Raw genomic sequence first — 7,477 nt, 5'->3', positions numbered from 1 at the left:
TGACCACAGTGACAGAAATTTGCTTTTAGTACTACAGTTATCTGTGTGGCCAGGAGGAGTCAATCAGCATCTGTTCCTGCACATGCATCATTAACAAAGCTGTGAGTTAATTTCTACTGACAGACCACATTCTCCCTTGGACTGAATTTCTACTTCGCCACCGAGACACTTGGAATGCTTGTCACGTTCTTGTGGTTTATAGGTATCAAGTCACTGGCTAGAGAAGGGACAGACATTTGAAATCCCAGAATGAGCTTCCTGAGTTTTGAGTTTCAGGAGAAAATTATATTTCTAAATTAAGCATGTTTGATTTGTAACACACCAAACCTCTCTGAAACTTCCATTTTTTCATGAAGTTACTACTATAAATTACCCCTACCCACCCTAGGTAAGTGGGGACACACACATGTATAATGGATAGCATAACAGTGTCCAAATACAGTTCCCTCTACTGCTGTTGAAAGAAAAACGATCAGTAGTTTTAGTTTGGATAACCTCAGAAGTCAGTAAGATGAAGTAGTTCCGTGTACAATCTTTTCTTACAGATTGGTTAGACTTTGTTATGGTATATAAGGCTATTTCTAATACTGTGCTGCAGTTCTGCCTTAAGCTTGGCTGCTAATCAGGTTGGCCTCTTCTGGAGGCAGACTAGGTTGTCTCTGCCTTTCCCCTTCTCTGCTTGCCATTAGCGGATCTGTGGAGCTTGTCCTGCCTTCCAGTTATCTGGCACCATAGGTGGCAGATGCAGGAGAGCCAAAGCAGGCTCTCCAGATTATCCTGTGACATGAGGGAAGAAGGTGACCTCTAAACACTGTGCAGAGGGAAGAGGGGCTCTTTCCTAATATGTTTCTTTCTTGGCAGCTGAAGACTTTTTTCAGTGTAGACGACAAGAGCACTCTCTTGCTGAATGAACAAAAATATCAGTCTTCGAGAGCAATGGCAGGGACAGCATCCTTCCTTCTGACCTGCCGGCAAACAGCCTCTCAGCAAACCCCCACACCAGCACTTGGTGTTGCAGCTGTGAGTCAGTGGCATCCCTGTACACTTCCCACTAAAACCTTATTTACTCTAGTTCCATTCACTGTTGGTAACCACCAGTGACATGAGATTGCATAAAATATGGTTGAAGCAATATCATTACTCCGAGCATACAACTCTCACACTATCTATGCTTTTAAGAGAAGCTGGTCAGTGGAGATGAGAAGCAAATGATTTGTGGTTTGATCAGCTATGTTTTGGTGGCTCACCAGGTTATCGCTGCCAGCCAGTGGGATGGGATAAGGAGTTTGCAGAAATCATTGCTTTGCAAATAGGAGGTGTAGGTGTTCTGCACTTGAGAAGTCAGCTTCTAAGTGACTTGCTAGGGGCTGTTTTGGTGCAAGATAACAGAATTACTGCTCAAAAACTGTTTTTGTTTTAACAAGGAAGTAATTGAAGTGACTACAGCCCCTTTGAAGTCTTAATTTTAGATTACAATAAGCAAGATTCTGATTAATTTAACAGCAGGGCATCAGTGGCTATTAACAGCTTAACATGAGGCCCTGGTAGATTGATAAGGAGCTAAACAGCCCCTGAATCACATATTAGCAATCTGGCCATACTATAATTGAGGCTCGTGTTGGGTAATTGTCAGTGTGGTTGACAGGCAACACAACAGCAGCAGCTATTTGTCTTTTAAATGGGCACTTAAATTATTCAGAATGATAGTTGATAGTTATCAGTACATCTGAGCTACCGTCCAGTTATTCTAGGCATGGACAGAAAGCTTTAATTTAGTTAGTCTAAGTACAGCACTGGGCTCTGTTTGGGCAAACTCACCTGTGTGTGTAAGCAGTTTCTCAGGTGGGGTCTCCAGCCCATGACGAGATCCTTCTTCTGTGGCCCAAGCATTAGTGGTGCATTAACCAACTGAGTGTGATAACCAAACCAACAGCTGGGCAAATGTTAGTGTCTGGGCCTCCCATGTTGTATGTAGTTTTACCTCCCCAGACCAAGAGAGAAAGTAAAACCTGCAATGCTAACCAGTAGCGTTATTTTTATTTATTTATTTTCTTAAGTCTGCTGTGGTTGCAGAAGATTTGAGCAATTCTCCTGTGAATTTAATGTCTCTGACATAGTTTTATATGTTGTGGGGCATTCTAGCCATATAGGAGTGGAAGTTTAGGAACTATTGAACTGCAGAAGGAGTCGGTAACCACTCGGTTGCTCCTCCAGCTCCTTCTTCTTGTAGCATTAGCAATTCTGAGCTAGTCGCACAGTGGGACATACCTCAAATTAATTAGCTAAATTGCTATCTCATGGCAATAAGATTTGATGCCACTTAATATTTCAGTGCAAACATGACAGGCAGGTTAACGTATTTAAATATGATTGGCTCGCCTTTTCCAGTGGAGTATCTTAACTCCTGTTTGGGCACTTATTGTGCTCAATTAATTCTGCCATTAGCAGCGGTCTCGTCTGCTATTAGCTCTGATAAAGTGAACAGTCATCTGTGTAGCCCTCTCCTTCAGTGCTGACCATCCTGTGGTAAGGATACTAAAGGCAATTTAAAAAGGGAAGGAAGACATACTATACTTTGCCCATAATTAAGTCACATTAATGATGGCAGACTTAATTACAATTTGGAGTTTATCAGCAGAAAGCTCCAACGGTAGCTTGCAGCCTGCCGTGGCGTGGGGCTGTGCACACACATGCTGCACAGTAATCGAGCATTTGTTTCAGGCCATGGAAGGGCTCGGGGTGGAAGGTGCTGATTATTCTTAGTGTCCTGTCCCTGAGAAAAGTCATGGAGTTTGCTTATGCACCTCTTAGTTTTCTTTTCTTTCCCCTTTTCTTTCCGCCAGCCCTCTCCCCCCACCCTCCTTGTGAAGCAACCCTTCTGGTTTTGTTGTAAGCGTGGTTTGTAATCATTGTACACATCCCAGATGGTTCATGAAAACTCTTTGAAATGCCATCTGCCAGGCGTGTGTCCAGCCGGCAGCCTGTCATTCTGCTACAAAAAAAACGGAGGCGGGTTTTCCCTTCCCCCTGCCTTTCTGAATTGCATTCACTAACACTTGCTCAGATGTGAAGCAGGATAACAGCCCCAGCATCTGCAAGCAATCATTGCTATAGACAGCGCAATGGAAAGTTGTTGGGTTTTTTTTTTTTTTGCCTTTGCCCAGATAAGATATCCTAACCAGTGTAGTTTTTATTTTCCCTCTGTTTGTTGCTGGAGACCAACGCGAGGTGACAAATGTTATCTCCGTGATGTAATGTTTTCCTTTTACGCGGCGACTTGGCGTTTCTAATGCATTCAGCGTGTGTTGCAGGCAGTCGCGCTGATGGCAAGCACATCTGCAATTTTTCGGTTTGAACATATTCAGGAAATTAAGAACACTGAGATGAAACAAATAGATCCATTAAAATGGCTCAGAGGAATTATGGCAGAGATATAATTGTCATGTCAAATAGGCAGCCAGCACTAGTAAACTGCTGACTGCAATTTCACCGCTATAAAAATTCAGAAAGAAAAAAAAATGATTAATAAATACTCTCTGTGGGAAGATATAGATAAAAAAAAGAAGGCGGCTTTAAAAGATAAAGTAAAATGAATCCTGAAGTTCCCTGATCTTTGTGTCTCACCAATCTGTATTGTCAGTTACCAGGAATAAGTACGTCCCAATCTTTGTCATTTGGCTCACATGCCACATGGCTCAGGGTGACGTTTGACTGATGCATTGGATGAGGAGCACTGCAGAGTCTAATTCTCATTTCTGTCGTGCTCCAGGCATGGGACAGCTACAGCGCATCTTTGGACATACTTACTGCTGAGGCTTTCCGTTCTTATTCCTTCCCTCTCGCGGGCCTGGTTTAGGGGAACCAGTTCCAGTACTTCTCTGGTCTAGATCTGTGAAAGACATCTGTCCTCTGCTGTGAACTCCTCGGTAAAAATCATTGTAGTCTTACTGTAAGGATTCAAGAATACAAAGAATGACAAATTGAATCCTTTCAAATAGGAAAGGGTAGTTCTCCTACTAGGGTGAAAATATCCATTAAATTGAATCCTTTCAAATAGGAAAGGGTAATTCTCCTACTAGGATGAAAATATCCATCGTCATTTCCATCCCTTTATTTGTTTATCCTCCTCCCCCCTTCACCCATTTACATAGCTCTGAGAGAAGAAATTCTAGAAAAAGCACAGGAATTTATAGACCATCTGAAGGCTGATGGTAAATAATAAAAAAAAGAGAAGTGAGTTTCTATTTTGGAACAAGAAATGGAGGATGCTAGAGAAAGTGGATGTCTATCAAGGAAATGAATCTAGTGATAGTCTTTCAAGGGTGTCACTCTGTCAAGACTGACCTCTTGAGCAGTCTCTCAGATGAATAGGGCATAAGCAGACTTTCCGCTTCCCTGGCACTTGAGGAAAACATTTGCCAGATGCGGGCATGGTAAATTTATGCTCTTTCAACTTCTGAGAGCTGGAATCTTCCCAATTAGTTTCCAGAAGCTCAGCTTCTTTAAACTTTCTTCAGTCCTTTTATAGAGAGTTTAAGAAATTGTGTGCACTGAGAAGGCACTGCCCAGGGGCCAGAAGAGTCCCACAGAAGTGAGAAATCATGCTTCATTAAATGTTAGGTATGGTTTCCACAGCTCTAAAGTTATTCCCAAGCCAGCAGATTGGCTGCGGCCATGGCACTCAGCCACCTCCAGCTCTCTGATGCTGCACTTTCCTCTAAAGTTCAGTTTCCTACACCACCTGCAAATCTATCATTTAAATTTAAAATCTCAGATGTACAGAATCCAGCCATCTCCTAGCCTCTGGAGTCATGGAAAATAAAGGCTATTGAACAGAAATCGATCCTGATCAATTAAGCTGTGCTCAGTGACCTAGAATGCAGTGGCCCAAGCCATCTCCGCACAAAGTCCTGAATGACTCATCTCACACCGTGCTTCAAACGGCTGTAGATGGCGTAGAAGGGAGAAGAATTTCAGAGCTGGCAGAGGAGCCGTGATCAGAGCCCTGTTCTCTGTACGTTCTGTTTAAACTGTCGAGTGCTTGAGAGAGATTCAGTGTGAATTATTACTAAAAAAAAAAAGTATTTCTCGAACTGACATGAGCTTATAGGTGAACTTCTGCGAGAAGAGTTTGCAGGTTGTCTCTTTAGTGAGCGTATGTGAACAGTGCATCAAAACTCTCTCATCGTACATTTTAATGCTGAATAAAAAATAGTAGCATAAATAGAGATAAAATAAGAAGAAGAAATAAGGGAGAAAACATCTTTGTGATGTGAAAGGATATTTGGTGAAATGAATGATACAGAAATAATGGAAGCTAGAAAGAAGTTGCCTTATCTGAGAATACAGATGGCAATTAGTGAAGTTGAAGTATGAGAGACGGTGCAGGAAAGTAATTGTTGGTGTATGCCCAGATACCACACTCTTCCAGCTGTGTTTCTACATGTGATATGAGAGTTTTCTTTGCCATAGAGTCTTTCTAGGAATATCAAAAACGTTGTCGTTGGGTGGAACAACTGGTACTGCTGGCTCAGCCTGTGATCTATGTCTTGTCTTGTTGTTATGTGGGCTCCTACCTTCTGACTGAACTCAGGGACTGCTCTGTGTAGTTCACCAAATTGTATTTTACAGATACCGTTGGATCTTGATGATAATTTTTTCTTGTCCCTTTTCTGTTAAGAAAACAACTATGTTAACGTGCTAATGTTTCCTTTCAGGCACAACCCGCCCTCCAAGAGAAGGAGAAGTGCCTGGTGTGGACTATAATTTTCTGACTGTGGAGGAGTTTCTGGAGTTGGAGAGAAGTGGGACCCTTCTGGAAGTAGGAACTTATGAAGGTATGGAGCCACAGGCAGTGAAAAAAATGCTTCAAAGAATCATGGTAGGACACCAGAATTGCATCACTGTCACTCAAGTTAACCAGCTCGAGTTTGGGCTTTCCATCCCAGTGCTCTGCTTCCCTTTGCTCTGTGTACCCTGAGAAAGGGAATTCCAATAGTGCTGTGTTTTTGCCTTTTCCTTCAAGTTGGCTACCTCAAAAAATTAACATCAGTAGGCAGAAAATCCAATGTGAAATCCGGTAGCAAAATACAGAGGGAAGACAGGGTGGCAGTGAACGAAAATGTCTCTCTTTGTATCCACTATAGCCCATCTCCTTGTTCACTTTTTCTTCCCTCCTGCTTCCCCTTCATCTTCCATAAGTACACATCCTTTGTCACCCAATTGTGTCTCACTGTGCAGCTACCTGACCCACTGCTTTTGGCCTTTTTTTTTTTTTTTCCCTTTATTCTTGGTTAATTACTTCTAACTTGGGTCATTGTATTGATCCTTTTTACAAAACAGCTTTACAAACAACAGCACTGAGACAGCCAAGGGGAACTGAAATGTCACCAGGGTGAGAGCAGAAAAAAGATATGTTTGACTTCCAAGAAAATGCAAGGCAAATTGGCCCTATTTAGGTACACAATAGGATTTGTGTAATTAAACCTGCAATCTATATCGCCTTGGAATTGAAAACTCCTTTTGGGTGGTTTTTTTTCTTTTCTTTTTTTTTCCCCTGGAGAACATTCAAATGTACCTCTTGAGAAGACAACGAAAAGAAATATGTTATAGGTGTGAAAGTCCTTCCAGTGTACTTTAGCTCAGTCATGCCATACTTCCATTTGCAAGAAGTTAAATGGGTCTTGTAGTTAGGAGAAACTGAAAAAAACCTTATTCTTGCAGCCATTAATCAGAAACATGAAACACATTTAAAAATATGAACTACACCCAAATAGCTGTTAGTCTTTGAAAAGTAGTCATCAAATAGGAACAAAAAATATCATGACGTGGTTTTGGTTTTCAAGCTCTAAAAAAAAATTCCTGAAACACTGTTTGTTTACTCCTCATCTTTAAAAAGTCCCTTGTAAGGTCACCTTCAAACCTTGCACTTATTCCCAACTGCTGACAATTGCAGTGTCAAACCTGGTTTGCATGGAGATGCCAAATGTATAATTTGGTTTCACTCTTCCACCTCTCTGAGCTGATTAGCTCCATCAGCACCAATGCTAACGTTCCAGCAGCAGCACTTCTCCAAAATGAGCTTTTTCCTCTCTGTGTTTCTAATTATAACACTAAATTAGTTTTCTTTGTCGTGGTGCTGAAAATAGATCAGCTGAACTGCCTCGCCGTTATTCCTGATCGTGTTTGTTCTGGTGACCTTTCCACTTGGAAAGACAAAATGGGTAACTGTCTGTAAGCTGCCTCCTGGGACATGCTGGGAATTAGTTTTCAGGAAATGCTGTACCCATCTGGGACAGTTATAACATGGTCGTTTCACTGCTTATGTGATTATATGCAGTAGCAGCTGAACTGTTCAGATTTCATGGGTTGCTCTTTAGAGTTGCTGAAGATGAGGTTGATCTCTCATAAGTCTAATGGATATTTCATTTCTGTGAGTGATAGAAGTGTCTGAACTTTAAAGGAATAATTTGTCAGG

The 7,477-nt window shown here is 41.7% G+C and overlaps 1 protein-coding gene across 1 annotated transcript in view; it reads left to right on the top strand.

The window, feature by feature from the left end:
• Positions 1 to 5,725: 5,725 nt before the first annotated feature.
• Positions 5,726 to 7,477, top strand: part of MAGI1 (membrane associated guanylate kinase, WW and PDZ domain containing 1) — an 87,877-nt gene continuing 86,125 nt past the window's right edge. Inside the window, exon 1 of the mRNA XM_010075963.1 lies at positions 5,726 to 5,837. The gene's annotated coding sequence lies outside the window, so the exon portion shown is untranslated. The remainder of the gene's footprint in view (positions 5,838 to 7,477) is intronic.

This window comes from Pterocles gutturalis, unplaced genomic scaffold (genome assembly GCF_000699245.1).
Source record: "Pterocles gutturalis isolate BGI_N339 unplaced genomic scaffold, ASM69924v1 scaffold3228, whole genome shotgun sequence".
NCBI lineage: Eukaryota > Metazoa > Chordata > Aves > Pterocliformes > Pteroclidae > Pterocles > Pterocles gutturalis.
The sequence above is the reverse complement of the archived record's forward strand: the minus strand, read 5'-3'. Positions and strand labels throughout refer to the sequence as shown.